The sequence below is a fragment of the Hesperophylax consimilis genome, chromosome 24 (genome assembly GCF_061612785.1).
Source record: "Hesperophylax consimilis isolate HC1 chromosome 24, BYU_Hcon_1.0, whole genome shotgun sequence".
Taxonomy (NCBI): domain Eukaryota; kingdom Metazoa; phylum Arthropoda; class Insecta; order Trichoptera; family Limnephilidae; genus Hesperophylax; species Hesperophylax consimilis.
This window is the reverse complement of record NC_142859.1, coordinates 13,815,271-13,833,642: the sequence shown is the minus strand read 5'-3', so window position 1 is coordinate 13,833,642 and position 18,372 is coordinate 13,815,271.

Genomic DNA, 18,372 nt, shown 5'->3' with positions numbered 1-18,372 from the left:
AAAAGTCTTGCAAAAAATTCTGCCATTTTCAAAAAATAGAATGGAGACAACACAAACTACAATTTAATTTAATAAAAAATTATACGTTACTAAAATATTTTTTTCGTCAAAACAGCGATATTTTCCCGTATATCCAAGATTATAAGTACATTATATATTAGGATATCCATATTCGTAATACGACTCTGCCATACTCAAGGTTAGGTATATAATCCCTAAATAACGAAAAAAAAAAGATTTTCACCAGCCCTGTTATCACAATTTCGAATTTTTCCCTTAATAATCCACTTGGAACGATTCTGTAATATTGTCTCGTCCCTTTTTTCTTCCATTATTTCTCTATATATTAGCATTGGGATAAAGTAAGGAAGAGAAACTTGGTGGCAGAAAGGTAAGGTAGAGTAATATATATAGCACTGGGGTAAAATGGTACCTCCGGGAATTAAACGCGTTGGGGATGATTGGAGAAGAATATTTTCACCCCTACTATCCTGCAAATACAATAGAATCGATAATCACTGAGTTTTCTTAACACCACCCGAATACTGAGCAGCACCCTTGATGCAGAAGGCGAAAATAATCATAAAAATTGTAATTTACGCCATTTATTTTTTTAGTAAGCTTGCAGGGGAAAAGGGTATTTTTGGGTATAATAACGGCGTTTCGGTAAATAGGATGAGTGAACGAGTATGTTTTGTGTTTATATATTTCGGTTGTATTGGGAGATGGAAATTCTAGACATTTTTGGGTTTTAATTTAATTATTTAAAATTTTTTATTTATTTTTTTAAAGTAAGACAAACATTCCCGGGTTACAAATAACCTGACAATATTTGAAAATCTCCTACTACCACCACAGTAAGCTGAAAATTTTGCTTGTATTGTGATGGAGGATTTAGCCAGCCAAGGAATTGAACACACTACGCCTTGGTTGAACCCAAACGCGAAGTCAACTCGGCCACCGACCGGTCTAAAGCAAAATATAATATCCGTAAAGGGATGGGAGAGGTAGTTAAAAATCATGGGACATCATTTGAATAGTAATTGAAAGGTACAGTGGTCAATTTAAAAATTGATGTGATTTATTAGATATGGTCAATAGGTATATAATTATGTTAGGTTCGTGTATGAAATTGCGCAGGAAATTTTTTCTTAATCCTTTAACCCGTATTTTCAACTGTTTATTAAATTTGAGCTCCGCATTTGTAAAGCCAAGTTATTTCAACTTTTAAAATTTTGTAATTAGCAAGATTGTCAAAATCGGGAGTGCGATAGTTCTACTGGCTCCCGGCGTATGAATTTTTTTTTAGATGTGACATGAAAAAATAACTACATTCATCCGAGCTACTTGCTCTAATTTCTGAGAAAATATTTGACAATATAATTAACTGAACAATCAATACTTCTTGAATTATTTAAATATCAAATAATATCACAAAACCATTGTTCAGACGGATACAAATCATTATTTTGTTTGGAATTGAAATATCTCACTATGATTAAATAATTTCCAGAAACTATATAATCACGTGACTTTCAAAAGCCAATCTTCAAATCTACAGTAAATTGGGATACAATGAATTCATCACTCCCCAATCGGCGTTGAAGTAAATTGATTATAATTCAACGAAATGTAGAAATTTTAGTACTTTGCGACCTTATTGACTCGGCCAGTCTCTACTCGATATATTAAGTTTCCGTCAAGGTCCCCATGAATATCAAATATCATTCATGTTCTGATTTGAATATCCCCGGCTAACAATGACAAAATCAAAGCCTTTCCCATGATATTCTCGGCAGCGGAGAAGCCTTAATTGGTTTAGAAATGTCCTGGAATGAAGTGGAATAGGCAACCTCCGAAGACAGCCATAATATCGTATAACAAATGAGGTCTTAACAATGTATATATATATATAATATATATATGTTATGGCCTGAAAAATATTATTATTAATATCCGAGCTCTGTTCTACATCGTAAGGAAATTCTGTCCTTGAATTTATGCACATTTTATCTCCACTTTGGTTTAATTTATTGTTATTGAGCTTTTTTATTCAAAGGATGTTTTCCTCGTAAACCAATATGAATTATTTAAAGTGTATTAGACAATAATAACCATAAAAAGGACCTATAAATGCTTGTAAAAAGAGGACACCGTTGTTAATAATCAGAAAATATTTTACGCGACTAGCTCAAGGTTTAAATGTGATATTTCTTTGTATTTTCTGTTGTTGTTAATTTGAATGCAATAAATTACTTTGTTTACACCACTATTTGATAAAATTTATCAATATGTTTCATAACCTATGGTTTCTACATCGGTACACTTTGTATTCTAAGAAACCTTTGGTTTTATAGTATGTTGATGTTATTATTATATAGTGGTGTAACAAACTTAACTGATTTTAAAATAACGCTACACAGTGATTTTGTCACTACAATTTCTTGTTATTTGAAATTGTTGATTTTGTCATAATTGATATTTATTTAGAAAATTTGGTCTTTTTAACCGAGTTAGATCAATAATTAAATTCTATGTTATGATTAAAGCATACATTATATAATAACACTTATGATTTCTTTATTAGAAGATAAGGATTTACATTTCGGAGAAATGTAAAATATTGCACGCGGAGAATAAAAACGATGTTTGAGTTATATTTTATACTTATACCATTACGATACAGGACTCAAGACTGGTTCTGGTACTTAATAAATTTCTACAAAAAATATTTTGAAAATTGAAAAAGAGAACAAAAATATCATCCTTAACTAAAGCAGCACATTTATTTTCAGAAGCATCAACAATTCTGATGAGATGAAAGGTGCACATATTTTCAAACTAGATTTTTTTATTATTTAAAACACGTCTTTTCCGTCATGAGCATAGACATATGAATATTAGTAGACCTGCCCTAAGTGATTAAAAGCGTAATATCCCCACTCCCCATACCGGTTCCATTGGAGCCGGCTGTGCTCGCGTATGGCCTCAAGTGAAATTTGAAAACGTGACGTCATCATTCTTGTGCGAACTATGGTCGAGGCATCATCGGTTCATTTTACGAAATAACACGGCAAAATGTTGACCTTATGCTATGAAAACTTGTAAAAATAGATGTGAAAAAGAGAATAAACCCAATTGTCGTATTACATTCCATATATAAGCATTATTTTACTTTATTTTAAGCATATTCACATTGTATAATATGGATCAGTTGTAGAAACATGTCTGGACGCGAAACACAAAGCTGGTTGGTTGCTGGGAAGTAAATTATGAACATTTATAAAAGTGTCTTAACTAAATACTTAAACGAAATATTCGACTCTGAAAATAGAACCGAATTTTTTTGGCCGAATTTGGACTTCGCAAATTTGTTCATAACGTGGCGAGTAATTTGCGCTCCCATGTAAAAATGTCTATTCATTCAAAAGCAGATTTTACTTTTAAGAAGTAAATGGTGATATTATAATGCGAGATGCCTATTTACTGTCAGATTGATTTATTGACGAATCACAGTCAGCTTCACCCCCTTCGTTCTTCAACAGTTGATTTTACCCCTCGCCATTATCTTCTCGTCTATTAATTCCTATGTCTGTGGTCATGAGCTATATTTTATCTGTGAAATATCCGTTAGTTCAGTCCGTAATCGTATGAATTAATATATCTTCTAAAGTTTGAAATTCGTGAGAAATCAATGTTTTAAACAATATTTAGTGATATTCTATAATAAATAAGACCAACTTTCAAAATCTTGAAGTCACTTAAACTGCTGACTCCTTTCAGCATCACAACAATCTTGATTTGCCATGCCATAGTTCCATTGCCTCCAGATATCCAAGAGCAGAACGGAAGAAGAGAGGACGGACCGCAAAACAACTCTGTCTCGTCACATTCAAACATCGCCTCATACATATTCTTCTATTATTATATACATTTACCAAACTATTTACTTAATATCATTCCTTAAAATATTGATATGAAATTGCTTACTGCGGTTTAAAGCCAATGAATCCACCTAGATTTCACCGTTTTTTCGATATTTTCAGGTTCTATAAATTTGCCAATGGTAAGCGATCGCTCAAAATATTTTTGCAAACTTGGTATAAAATGAAAAAAATCGCTATTCTGACTCTTCACATCTGATTTGGGTCTGATTTAATTGATAGTACCATGTCTTTCTCGGGCGTCAAGCCATTTAAGGTTTTAACATTAAAAAAAATTCTTTGAAGAAACAAATCTTGTATTATCATGAAATAATGAACAAATCTAAACTGTTTTCATTTATTACATCGTCACACTCAATAATCACTAATTACTTACTATGAATATCTGATTTTTGATACTTTTACATCTAATAACATTATGTACTCAATGCCACATTTTCACCTAAAGCATACGATACCACTAAAATAATATTATTATCAATCATAAGCTTTGTTTGAATAGTACATAGTGTGAAACCCTGAAAATAGATACAGTTAAATGAAATAGTTACCTTTAGAGGAAAGCTATTCAATTCGTACTTGGTACGGATTTACACTAAGTAATTTCCTTTCACTCAAACCGCTACAATGAATACCAATTTCATTGATCGGTTGGAAGGCAATGAATTTTATTACATCGATATGATATTTTCAGCTTCGGTCATAAATACTTTATTAAGAAAGCAATTTTACTTTTGTAGTATCTACAACATAGTAAAAAGTCTTTAAAAATACTTAGGTATCTAATAAGGAGACGAATGAAAGACGTTGTGAGGTCCTAGCAGCGACATTCAAAGTAGTCACAGCTGTTGCTAACGATAAATGACGATTTCGTCATGGTAGTTGATGTGCATCACGATGGGATACATGTAGGTCACACCACGGTAGGATGTAAATCCGTGGTCCATGATCATGGCGATGAAGGCGGTGTCTCTACGCGTCGGTGGATTCCGGACTTGCAAGTGGTGATCATCACTGGTGAAGATCGTGGGTCTTCCTGGAACTCAAATGTGAAGTAAGCTAAAGGTACTGTGGACCTGGTTTTCTGATGATGGGTTTGAACCGTGAGCGAGGCCGGGTAGGCGTGTATGTACGTGCGGTTTGATGCGGGAGCGGGGAGCGCTGCGCTGTGCTTTTTAAATCTTACTTATCTTTCTAATTTTGTAATAATGCTTGGTAGAAGTATCATAAATTTAAAAAATATATATTTTAATTTCTGATGAATATACAAACGGTTTAAACAGAATGTGTTCAGTATTTATTTTTGTACTTTGTAAAGGAGTTCTGTTTTTTTATATGTTCCACCCCATCCTATAATGCCATATTGTATTACTGATTGGCCGAAGACAAAGTATGTCATTCTGAGTAAATCTTTATTTAGATACTCTTAGACATCTTACGGTATAGTTTATTTTCCTTACTTTGGGTATATAGGTATATGTGTGTGAACCATTTTAGGCATTGGTCCAATGTAATGCCGAGGTATTTTATTTCGGTTTAGCTTTCTATCACTAAACACGAGATATTGCGGTTATGTTGTTGTAAATCTGTCCTAAATTGAATCATATTTTTTTTCTTTAGATGTTCCTTTTATTTTTTATGCTTATTTGTATATAATTAGTTTTTTTTTAATTTAGTGTTATTAAGTTTATGAAAAATCACTTTTTTATTCATTGATATCTGTGTTGGTTATTTTTTTTTCTATGTTATTTATTTTCGTCCATGTAGCTTATATGTTGGCTTTAGTTTATGTGTTAGCTTACATGTAGTACTGTGTCACCTTTGTACCAAATAATTTCTTTATAGAGACACTAAATATATCGTTGGCATACATATAAGATAAATAGCAAAGGGAATATATAACCGATTTTCTTACTAAATATATCTAAATATATATTTTTACGTATAACCATGTGACGTATAAAAAAATCCCTTACGTTTTTACGCGTGATACATTTAACGAGAGAATGAAGCAAATTAAATTCCGGTTCGTGGATCAAGTCGATACCCTTTTCAGTCAGAGAGGCGAGGATTTCATATCCTTGATTAACGAAAGTATAAGTTAAAAACAGAGGTTTCTAACATCTATCAATATATTTAGCATGTTATTAACAGGGAGAGAGAAAAATAAATTAATTTCTATCGTCTACTTCTGGTTGAAGGTAGCATTCTCTTCCAGGAGTGTTGTTCTGGAATGAAGGTAACGATGTCCACTTCAATGCATTTGAACTGTGTCGATATTCAAGGCAAAATTAGGTCAGTTTTGCAAAAACCAACCATCAGTTCCGGCAAACAAATCCACGTCTGCATTCATCCAATATCTGCGTTCGGATGGTGTGACATTGCAAAAATAAAAATCAGTATTGTAAAAGCAAAAAATACGCCTTATATTATCCATATTATGTGTAGACTGGTCAATGTGTAGACTGGTCAACTCAAGTCAAAACCTTAACTTTTTTGGGATGAGTCTGAATGATTTTTGCCAGTCGCTAAACAAGTGACGGAATATTATAAGTGTCCTGTGGTCCTGACCCACGGCGTATTCTTGACTTGATTCAACTTGTCACTTTATTTTCTTATATTATATCTACCATATGTCTTTGATTTCATGTACCTTTGTCTACTCCTGTATTTTTCATTTTACTTTATTCGTGTTATTATTTTGTAATTTGGACGATGTCCGTTAATAAATAAATAAATAAATATTAAATTCTTCTAAAAATCTAATCTAATATGTCTTTCTCCCATAAAAATGCATTTTTCAGTAACAAAAAGCTCGCGGAGTGGGTACCCAGTAGGTGTTATAGCAAAGGCTCAAGAGTAGCCGAGAGTTCGGCGAATCATCAATCAGCAATCAATCGACAAATTCGCTTCGGTAATTTTCGCGTGACTTCGGCGTGGCTCGTGTACGGGTCATTTGCGTTCAAGTCGGTCTCGACAGACCGTGAATATTTCCGGATTCGTATGCGCTTGAAATTTCGTTTAGGGATTTTATTAGGCAGGGCTGCCGTAAGTTTATTTGTATAAGGTGCAGCGTACGCAGGCGGCCGATACAAACGGTGGCCTGCTTACAATATTTTTTTATCATATAAACTTCTAATAATGGGTCCTGAGATTTCTTCTAAAGAGCGAGTCGTACTGATAAAAATGGCAAATATAACGGCCATAATATGTTATTTTTTTAAAACTTTAATATTGGCCTTCGTCATCTGGGAATGCTATGGTGAGTGTCATTTTGAGGAGAGAAAGGAGAGAACATGGGTCTTGAAAGAGGGAGGAAATACTGAGGTCTACCTGCCGATACAATATATACGAGTATATTTATAAATTATATTCATCTTGCGTCCTTATTTTCTTAACAAATACACGTTCATTTAATTATTTTACTAGCATGTGGAAACCGACCAATTACGTCATTAAATTTTAATTTCTTCTCCGAAGATTTTTTTTAAACTTTACAAACCGCGTATTCATTTGCAATATACTAGTAATATAAACAACACATTTTATGATATCTGGGTGGCATTTAAATTCCTCTTGAATCCTTTAATACTAAAATTTAAAATGTCAACAGTTTTGGAAAGGTTATTAGTAGCATACCTTCCTCAAACCACTACATCCGTTCTTCTTTATGTGATACAATGCAGATCTTGGTGCCGTCCATGGCTGTAGTTGTTCGGTTCAACCTCAGCCAGGGACGAACGGTTCGGTTCTTCTCTACTGGATACCTTGGTAGCACAATTCAGCTAGCGATTTTTTGTGACGTATGAATCGAGAATACGTTGCATACCTTTTCATATACAGGTATCTTAGGAAATTTTTTTGTATCTGTTTTAATTTCTCAATGTATTTTTGCAGGAATAGGGCCCATACAGCTGAGGTGTATTCAATGTTAGGCCTTATAATGCAACTGTCCAAATAAACAAGAAAGTACAAAAAATTACATAAATTGGTTACGTATGATGTTTTAAATTCTTGTAACCCAACAAAGTAACTAACCATCATGTCATTTTTTTGTTGGGCTTGCTCAGAGAGGGCATATAGCTACACCTCTAGCCCACATAATTAACTTAATTCATAATCATAAATATTATGTCGTAACACATGCAATCTTCTTCTTCCTAGCACTATCCCAACTCATTGCCTAGGTAGGCTGTTGGGGTCGGCTCTTCTCGTTCTCAGGTTATAGCTTCTTCGGTTCTGAGTGTCGCTTTCATCTAGGCCGTTTCTTTGTAGGATTTTGGAGCATTGGGTCATCCAGGAGTTCTTTGGTCTACCTCTGGATGACTGTCTTTAAAGCTCTATAGACATTGCCTGCTTCACTGTGTGGTCTGGTGGTCTCCGTCATATGTGCCCATACCATCTTAACTGTCGTTCCTCTAGCTTACTGTTTATGTCAGTGACACCCAGGCTACCACGAATGCGTGAGTTTTTAATTTTATCTTTTAATGATACTCCTGCCGTCCATCTAAGCATTCGCATTTCTGCTGATTCGAGTTGCCTAGAGTAGGAGTTGTACATAGTCCAGCATTCGGAGCCATACATTATCGCGGGTCTAACAATAGTCTGGTTTGTCTTTCCTTTAAGTTTTATTGGCATTTTCGTGTCGCACAAAATTCATGTTACGGATCTAAATTTCATCCATCCCACTCCTATCCTATGGTTGACATCCGCTGCACATCCTCCGTCTCTGTGGAGTGAGCCCAGATACTTAAATGAGTCACAGTTGGCTAATGTTACTCCATCCAATTGCATCGAAGGAATTACAGCATTTAGGTCTTCAAATGGTAAATACAAATATTCCGTCTTTTTTCTGCTAATTTTTAGTCCATTATCCTCCAAGATCTTTCTCCACCTTTCCAGGCTATTTTGTAGATCACAATGATTTTCTTCTATCAGTACTACATCATCTGCAAAAAGCATAGTCTTGAGAATACTGTTCATTTCTTGACTCGTTAGGTAATTCATGACCATTATGAATAGCAATGGGCTGAGGACAGATCCTTGGTGTACCCCCACTTTAATTGGAAATGTTGGTGACATCCCTGATGTGCATCTTACTTGTGTTTCTACGTCTGTATACATATCTTGTATGGAGAGCACATATCCTCCTGGTACGTTATGAGATCTCAATGCCGCCCATATCAGGCTTCGGGGTACCCTGTCAAATGCTTTTTCCAAGTCTATAAATACCATGTGTAAATCTTTTTTTGCATCTCGATATTTTTCAACTATGATTCTGACTGTTTGAATAGCATCTATTGTTGATTTCCCCGATACAAAGCCGCATTGATCGTCGTGTATTTTTACAATATTCCTAATTCGTGTGTTTATAATCCTCTCATATATTTTCATGGTGTGAGACATAAGCTTTATCCCTCTATAATTGTCGCACTTCCTAGAGTCTCCCTTATTTTTGTAAAATGGAAGAAGATAGCTTTTCCTAAAGCTTTCTGGCATTGGTTCTCCGGTCAGTACTTTATTATACAGGTTGCAAAGCCATTTATGTCCCACTTCCCCACACTCTTTCCATAATTCGGCTGGAATATTGTCTGGCCCCACTGCTTTCCCCTTTTTTCATTTGTGATATGGCTACTTTAACTTCTGTCGGAGTGATTTCTTCAACTGGCCCCAGCACTGGTTTCTCTGACACATGAATTGTTCTTGGAAATTCTTCGTTCAGTAATCTAGAATAATAATCTTTCCATCTTTCACATATTTTGATTTCGTCTGTGATCAACTCACCGTCAGTGTTTTCTATGTATTTGGGTGTTCTAATAGATTTGGCCCTTTCTCTCCTGTGCGCTGCGATTTTTTATATTCTTTGCACTCCGTTAGGTATTTCTAGGTCATCATACAGCTCTCTCAATGCCTCATGTTGTGCAGAGGCAACTATTTTCTTTACTGTCTTTTTGATTTGCTTATACACTATCCGGAGTTGCTCTTTCTCGTTATCGCACTTACATTGTGACCAGTTTATGAAAGCAGTTTTCTTCTCTTTTACACATTTTTGCACCTCGTTTGTCCACCACCATGATTCCTTCTTTATTTTCAGTTTACCTTTGGAGACTCCCAGATGTTGTTTGGCTTCCTGTAAACATACCTGTTCAAATGCTTTCCACATTTCAGTTGGGTTTTGTGTCTCTTCATTTTGGAGATTTTCAAGCATCCAGTTTTGGAGTTTTGACGTTAATTATTTTCCGTTTTCTTTTAAGATATTGAACCACCTAATTTTGGTTGTTGGTTTTATCTTATCCCTATACAATTTATGTCTAGTTAAATGTAATTTAAGCAATAGTAGGCGATGTTGTGTTGCAAGGGGTTCACCAGGGATAACTTTACAGTCTCTGAGCATTTTTCTCATTTCGTTTCTACATAACCAATAATCTATTTGTGTTGCAGCATTTCCACTTTTGTAGGTTATGAGATGTTCTGGTTTCTTTTGGTAGAATGTGTTCACGATAGTGAAACCGTATGCATCTGAGAAATGTAGTAGCTCATCTCCTAGTTCGTTTCGTGTTCCATATCCAAAGCCGCCATGGCTAGTATCATGGCCACTATTTGACATCCCCACATGCCCATTCATATCTGCCCCCATCATAATAGCTTCATTTTCTGGAATGTTTTGGATTAATTCTTCCAGCTTGTCCCAAAAACTGTCTCTTTCTTCTCTATCACATCCCATTTGTGATGCATATGCACAAATGATATTGTAAATGGCGTTACATATTACCAGTTTTAACATTATAATTCTATCATTGGGTGCTATTACTTTTATCACATTTTCATGAAACCTTTGCTGTAGTACTATGGCTACTCCATTTCTAGTACTACTTTCTCCGTAGTAATACAGTTTGTAATCATTTGTTTGTGTTTCTAGGTAGCGGCACTTGTCTATATTTGTATTTTTCCATTTGGTTTCTTGAATGCATGCAATATCAATCCTACGTCTTCTCATCAATTCGGCCAATTTTTGGATTTTTGCTGTTAGCGTTCCCAGATTCCAAGTAATGGCTCTTATCTTTTCAAACCCAGAACGACTGGCTTTCCTCCGCTTCATTTTGCTTGCCCCTGGAGTCCTGCAAGCTGACCCTAACATAATGTTAGTCTCTGGATCACCGAGGAGAGATTCCCCCTCGCTGCCAGACAGGGTAGTGCATCTTTGCGTATGTTTTTCCATGAAGCTTTGGTTGATTGACTATGGTTTTTATCTACCGATGGTCGTCAGACGTGGAACCAGAGTGACCCAACTAACTAGGGCTGGATCCGCTATCATTGCCCGTTTATGGTCAATTATCGGATTAAACTAATGAGCCTGGATACCCATTAGATATGGTGTATGCGACTAGTACCCGAATATGTCGAGTTGCCACACCCACCATTTGTGAGCCGCCACTAACATGCGGAACAGACGCTCACTGCTTCTCACTTTAGCCGTATTTTTGGAGTCCCCCGACGGATTGGTTACCATCAACTTCACCCTCCAGTCCGTTGCCCGTTGGTCACCGCGTGGAGGTATGAGAAGCGAGGGCGGGAGAAGCTATGTCAGTCCAGGCCCTAGGACCAGTGTATTGCGCTATAACCACCCGGCCAACACCCGGTCGTAACACATGCAATGTTGCATCTTAAATGTTAAATTAAAAATTAGAACATGTTCTATTTTTACCTTTTTTCTGAACTACTGGCGCCGGCCCTGGATAGGAAGAGTATGTATACCGGCGGGAATTTAACGCAGTAATGGATTTTTCAGAGTAAATGCGGGTATTTTTTATTTAAAAATTACTGTGCAAAATAACATGCAATCTGTGATTAATTACAGACGGTTAAATTACCTGGCAAAGGCTGACAAAGACAACACGCTACCTGCATTGGTTTTTAGGCAACATAATATAATCGATTTGAATTTCTCGAATGTGTCTCTGGAAAAAATCCTGTTTAGTAAAAAAAATTTCTGTGATTTCTCGAACTTAAATTAGACTTACTTAGGTTTTTTCGGTCAGTTTTCAAAAAGTAATTATTTTAAAATGAAAGAGCTAGTGTCGCAACACTGCGACTTCATTACATGAGTTGGTGTTATAAGGAGCTGCTAGGATGAGCCATTTTCAATACACTAAAAGTACCAATCCCAAAACTATGTCAACTGTTATTATGTAATATGGGATATATTTTAAATCTGGGCATCAGGAACATATGATAAACCCATATTGGAGTAAATGATAAAAATGAGTAACCCTTCGCAGTTGAGGCCACAAAGTCTGCCAGCTTCAAGATGGTTCCCTAGAAATATGAATGTTAAATTTGAAAAATTATATTCCGTGGTCTTCTTTATATCACACATCAATCCTTTCTGTCCGAGATGATAATTTACACTGAGCGTACTGTTAGTTTGACAGGCAGGTTTTGACATCTCTTGCAACAAATTCCGGTAATGGGTAGGTAGGATAATTGAAGGATTTGATAGCGAGGTGCCTAACAAAATATTTTCAACGTGACATTTCAACAACTAATCTGTTAAGAAGATATTTTTTTAATTCTAATTAACATTGCTTAACACTGAGAGTATCTTCAAATATAGAAGATGCTCTCAGTATCGCCTTAGTGTAATACCACCATTCAGAATTGAAGCTTGGCTTTAAATAGCTTTAGCCGTGTTTGGTGACCAGATCTGAATAGCCAGATACTCCTCCTTCTCCTCTTCTCCATTTCCTTCCCTCCCCACAACCTTCAGCCTCACAACATACATCATTTGGGGATGCCATAGTCTCACTGGCTGCAGAAGGTTGGAAGCAGTTCGATTTCTTGTGTGGTATTCATTTTTAAAAAATATATAAATTTCGAAAGATACACACGATTATCGTATAAAAAGGTTAGAAGCCATGATATTGAGATTTTCCTTACTAAAAATATGCAACATATTGTTAATATATGTCTTTTTTTCTTCTAATTTCAATCTCACAATGAATAACAAACAAGTTGAGAACAAGGCGTCCTTCTATATTATTGTTGTCAAATTGGCATGTTATAAGAGTGCTTCTTTTAACAAACAAATCTAGTTTTTTTAAGTATTTTTTTTTTTTAAATTGCGTCTGATGGAATTTAAAATAAAAAAATCATTGATATTGGACTAATGCTAATAATATAATATATTGTATATACCTATGTTTCTTTTGGATTTACTTACTTTTCGGTTTTCGGTTAGAAATTTTATATACATTTTTATACATGAAACTATTAGTTTTTCTCAAGGTACTTGCCATCTTGGGGTATGCTGTGTGAAAGATCTTTCTAAGAAAAGGATGGGGTAAGTCTGTATCTTAAAAATACCAAGGAAGGAGGAGAGAAAAAGAGAATACTTGCAGTTTGATTGACTATAAATGCATATTAATGACGAGGCAATGAGATTCAGTTCCATGCTAGTTTATATCAACAGAAATCAGTTCATCCAAACCGTTACATTTTTTTAAAATTAATAATTGGCCAATTTTGTTTTTTGAATGCATAACACTATCGATTATTAAGATTTATACATTATATTAGTAAATAATAAGATTATTGAATGTATTCAAATTTTGCATATTTGTTTTCCAAATTATATTTTCCATCTAGTTATAATATAGTTACATTATGAATCAGAATAATTTATTTATCTCATCCGCAAATATTATTTAACATTGTATATTAATACAGGGTGTTTGAAAAGCATTTAGTTATATTCGACACCGTGTGAACAAAACGAGCTCAACGTAATTAACGTTATAAATTAATTCGCGTTGGTATAACACGTCAACATTTTGCTAAAAGCTTTTCATATAAATGCGAATACAAAGTAATCCATTGAAATTAATCCATTAATTAGATTTAAACATAGATGCATTTTGACGGCTTCATAGACAAAAAAGAACTACTCTCAAATCAAAACATGAAAACAGTTTATAATTCATTCGTACGCACGTTTGTTTCTGTGTTTTTGGACACATTGTGGTTGGTTACTTTATTAATGTTAGTCAAACAAGTATGGAACTAATAAAAATACTGATCTAGCGAATAGAAATCTGTTTAAATAATAAAAAAAATCTCATAAATTTGTCGACGATTGTAATTTTACAATCTGTAATAAAAAAAAATAATTTTAAATTGGGTTAAGGGCAGACATAGGAATGAAATTTGTATAAAAACAGTATAATTTATTTAGTAATGAAATATAATGATAAAAAAACAGTTCGAACCCAAAACCTCAACAACCAACATCCTTAACAAAGTTGCCAAAAATGAAAAACCTGTAGATGGTTACCTATTACTGTTTGATAATACGCAGGATGTATTAAACCTATCTAAAAACATTGTTTTGTCACGCAAAGCAAAAATAAACGAAATGCCTCAATTTTTCTAGGAAGACCACATCATACAATGAGGAAAGCCAAATAAGTTTGTAGTCAAATTCCAACAATTTATTTTTTTACCTACCTCAACAATCCCTAACTAGGTTCCTAAATGCGGATGTCAGCGCATATAAAGATGGTACAATAATATCTTAAAAGTCTTTAAATCATCTTAAGTCATTCAAAACAACAAAAGATTCTCAATTTATCTTTAATATTCATTCCATCCATACCAAGAATGCAGAAAGCTATAAAACAAATTCTGAAATGCTCATCAAATCAGTTTATAACGAAATTCTAACACATGAAATTTATTTTTTAAAAACATCCTAAAACTCTCTAACAAGTTTTTTTTGTGGTTGTCTGTATCCCGATATAACGATCTCAAAATAGGCATCTTCAAACCACGATTACGTCAGTCACAAAACGAGAAAATTCTCTTTTTTATTTTCATTCCAGGACAGCAGAAGGCCACGAGGCACATTCCAGAAGAAGTAGCCCACACCAGCGGGTAGAAGTTTGACAGGCCTCATTTATTTAAAGTTGAACGTGCTTGATAGTTCTAATACGCTTGTTTACAGAAAAGCAATCGATCCGTATTTGGATGCTGTTTGGAACGTACACGTACACTTTTCAATATAGACATGAGCAAGTAACACAGCCTGTCTGCCTACAACCACGTTATTTCAAGGAAAAAATTTTCATCTATTATTTTAATACGAAACCATTTTATGATGATATTTTTGTGGTGTGTGAATATTTTGCGTATTTATTATTATTACATTTTCTCGATATTTTTTTGAAAATTATTATTTGTTTCTTGTACGGCAAATTTTTAACAAGATACATTGAAATATACTTTATTTGTTTCTTGTACTGCAGATTATTTATCAAAATACGGTAAAATAGGTTTTATTTGTTTCTTGTACGGCAGATTATTTGTAAAGATACAGTGAAATATATTTTATTTGGTTCTTGTACGGCAGATTATTTATCAAGATACGGTAAAATATTTTTTATTTCTATTTCAAATATTCGTTAAGTAACTGCTAATATTGTGTTCAGTAATTAAATGATACAATTCGAGGTTTTACCAAAAAATTAAATATTCAACCTAGACTTGCTGATAAAGTTAATAGATGTCGCACATTAAAATTAAAATAAGAAATATATATCTAAGACACATCTCTGTTCTGATATGTGGTAATTTAAACAAGTTGTTGCGACGACTATGGCTGAAGGCTCAGACACGTATAAACCAAAGTATTCCAGGAGGAATGGGCTGTCAAACAGTTATGTTTTATATATTAAAACTGTTTTGCAAGATTTAAATCTATTCGTTGCATCAAGTATGTTCACATGGTGCATGAATCTTTTATAAGTTACATGTGACCGAATATGGTCATATAAAGATTTTTTCTGGATTTGTTCCAAGTTATTTAGTTTGGTGGAGTCCAAACATTGCTGAATGTCCAAACATTCCAGAATCTGGAGTATGCTTGATTATCGGGAGTCCAGATGTTTCTTAGAAGATAATAGTGGCAAAACTAAATTATTTGCACGGATATTTATTTGGCCAGGGAACTACGGTCGAAGAGAGCGGTAAAAGAAATGAGATTGGAAAGAGAAATTTTTAGAAGTACCTGGCTATTCAGATCTGATCATCAAACACCATAAAAGCCATTTCAAGCAATGTTTCGATTATTTATGGAGATTTTCAACAGGGTGATACTGAACTTATTATTTACGGATGTGAGTACGTATAGAGTGCGAGTGTGACATTTTAAAAATTTTAAGTAAAATTAACCAAGAAAAAATTATCAATTTCGTACTTGAAGAGAAGATTTGTAGCAAGTAGTTTTACACTTCTAGTTTCAGTTGGCACTAGTAGTTACTTATTGTTACGACTTGGAAAGGATTAATAAACAAAGCTTAACAGTTAGGCGGTGGTAATCGCGATGTCCATAAGCTCACCGCCAAAGCACGCGTATCGCCTCCGACAAAGACAACATAAAATAATCACTTCACAAAAGGCTCACGTATTACTGCAATGAAACAACAACTGGCAAAGTTATTTGAGAGAAATTTTGTTTTGGAATTGTTGTTTTGAGCATCAAATGTCAGGTAAAAAAATATATATTTTTAAAATTTTCACTAACTAATTATTGTTTCTTTCCTCGCTTTCTCCACGTCTTATTAATATCCATTTGAATATTATTAACGAATTCAGTAACTGTCTACAAACACATCAATAAAAAAATACAAACATAAAAATTAATATAAGAAATGAACATGAACGTTTGAGAAATTGAAAAATTTCTCTAGAAAACAACTTCTGCCGAAGGGAAAGACTTGTATATCCGAGATAAAATTCCAAGAGAACAGAACATCGAGGTAGTAAATACCTTGGCTTGTATTTACGAAAAGTTTTATAAGCTGATTTACCTTTGCGGAGATAAGCTTCTCCAGACAAACGATTGCGTTCATATTTACTATTCCATGTTCAAGTTTTAGAATGATAAACTATGCATGAAGGACAAGATATGGAGTTTCCCCGCGAAATATACTCATTTTTCCTAGGTGAAAGGAATAAAACCTACATGTTTTATTAGTTGAATTTTTTTTTAAATTACATTAAATAAATAATAACCACCGTACACGGTAATGTCTTTCAATTACTACTAGTATAAAGTTTCCATGTATCTATCTGTGAATTGTAGTGATTTTGTTAACGGTTCGTCAAGATAACAAAGATGTTTATTTACGATAAGAATTACAAAAGTACTGTTGCTGGACTGACGTCCTTTTCTATCGAGACTTTAAGTTATTCTGTCGAGAGTGCGACAAATGGAGTCGCCTACCTACGTTCGGCTAGGTTCGGAAACTCGTCGGAACCATTCGGATTTTGATGTGCGCGCGCATCTATTGTTCACACTAGCGCTACCTGTCGTAAAATGCAATAACTTACTTAACTGACACATTACTGTACCCCAATTTGGTTACAGTTGTTTAAAACACGGTGTCTCAAAAAAATTGTTAACCGTTTCAAGGTATGTCCATTACCTTGGTAGGATGGGGTTCTAATTTCACTTTACCTTGTTTCGAGGTGATATGAACTTTGCAAAGACGATTTCTTTTTTAATTATTTTTCGGAATAACTTATTGAGTAAAACCTCAAATTATAATATTTAAATATTGAAGACAATATTAGTGATTCTTAAACGCAAATCTGAAACAGAAAAATCAGAAAAGGAAACGGTCACATCTGGGACTCGAACCCAGGACCCTTGTCTTTCCGGGACAATGCTCTACCAACTGCGCTAATGGGACCCTATCCTCATCGGTCACTTTTAACTGTATCATACTTCGAATAAGAACTACCAACGTTGTCTTCATTTTTTCTTCATTCTTAAATGATTCTTAAACGCAAATCTGAAACAGAAAAATCAGAAAAGGAAACGGTCACATCCGGTCACATCTGGATCACACATAGGGTCCCATTAGCGCAGTTGGTAGAGCATTGTCCCGGAAAGACAAGGGTCCTGGGTTCGAGTCCCAGATGTGACCGTTTCTTTTTCTGATTTTTCTGTTTCAGATTTGCGTTTAAGAATCACTAATATTGTCTTCAATGTTTAAATTTCTTTTTTTGTCTATTTATTTATATCTGATTTTAAGATTGAATCTTTTGTGTCTTAGTAGTATTTTAGCTAGAAAATTTTAAATAGGACGTGCAGTTACCACTTAGGAATATACCTTAACTTATCAGCTAGGAGATGATAAATCATTGCATAAGGTTCTACACGGACCAAAGTGAGTATTTCTGACTTAATAAAAATCTCTTCATATTATTGGTTATCCGATTAAAAATGGGACTGCAGGCCGCTTCCTGATAAACTTTTAGTAAATTAATAATAATATCGGAACACGTGTTCGTGCAACTGCATTTGTCTTAATGCGAAAAATTTTTTTATTCACACGTGTTCCAACGTCGTGAAAATTCATTACTTAAA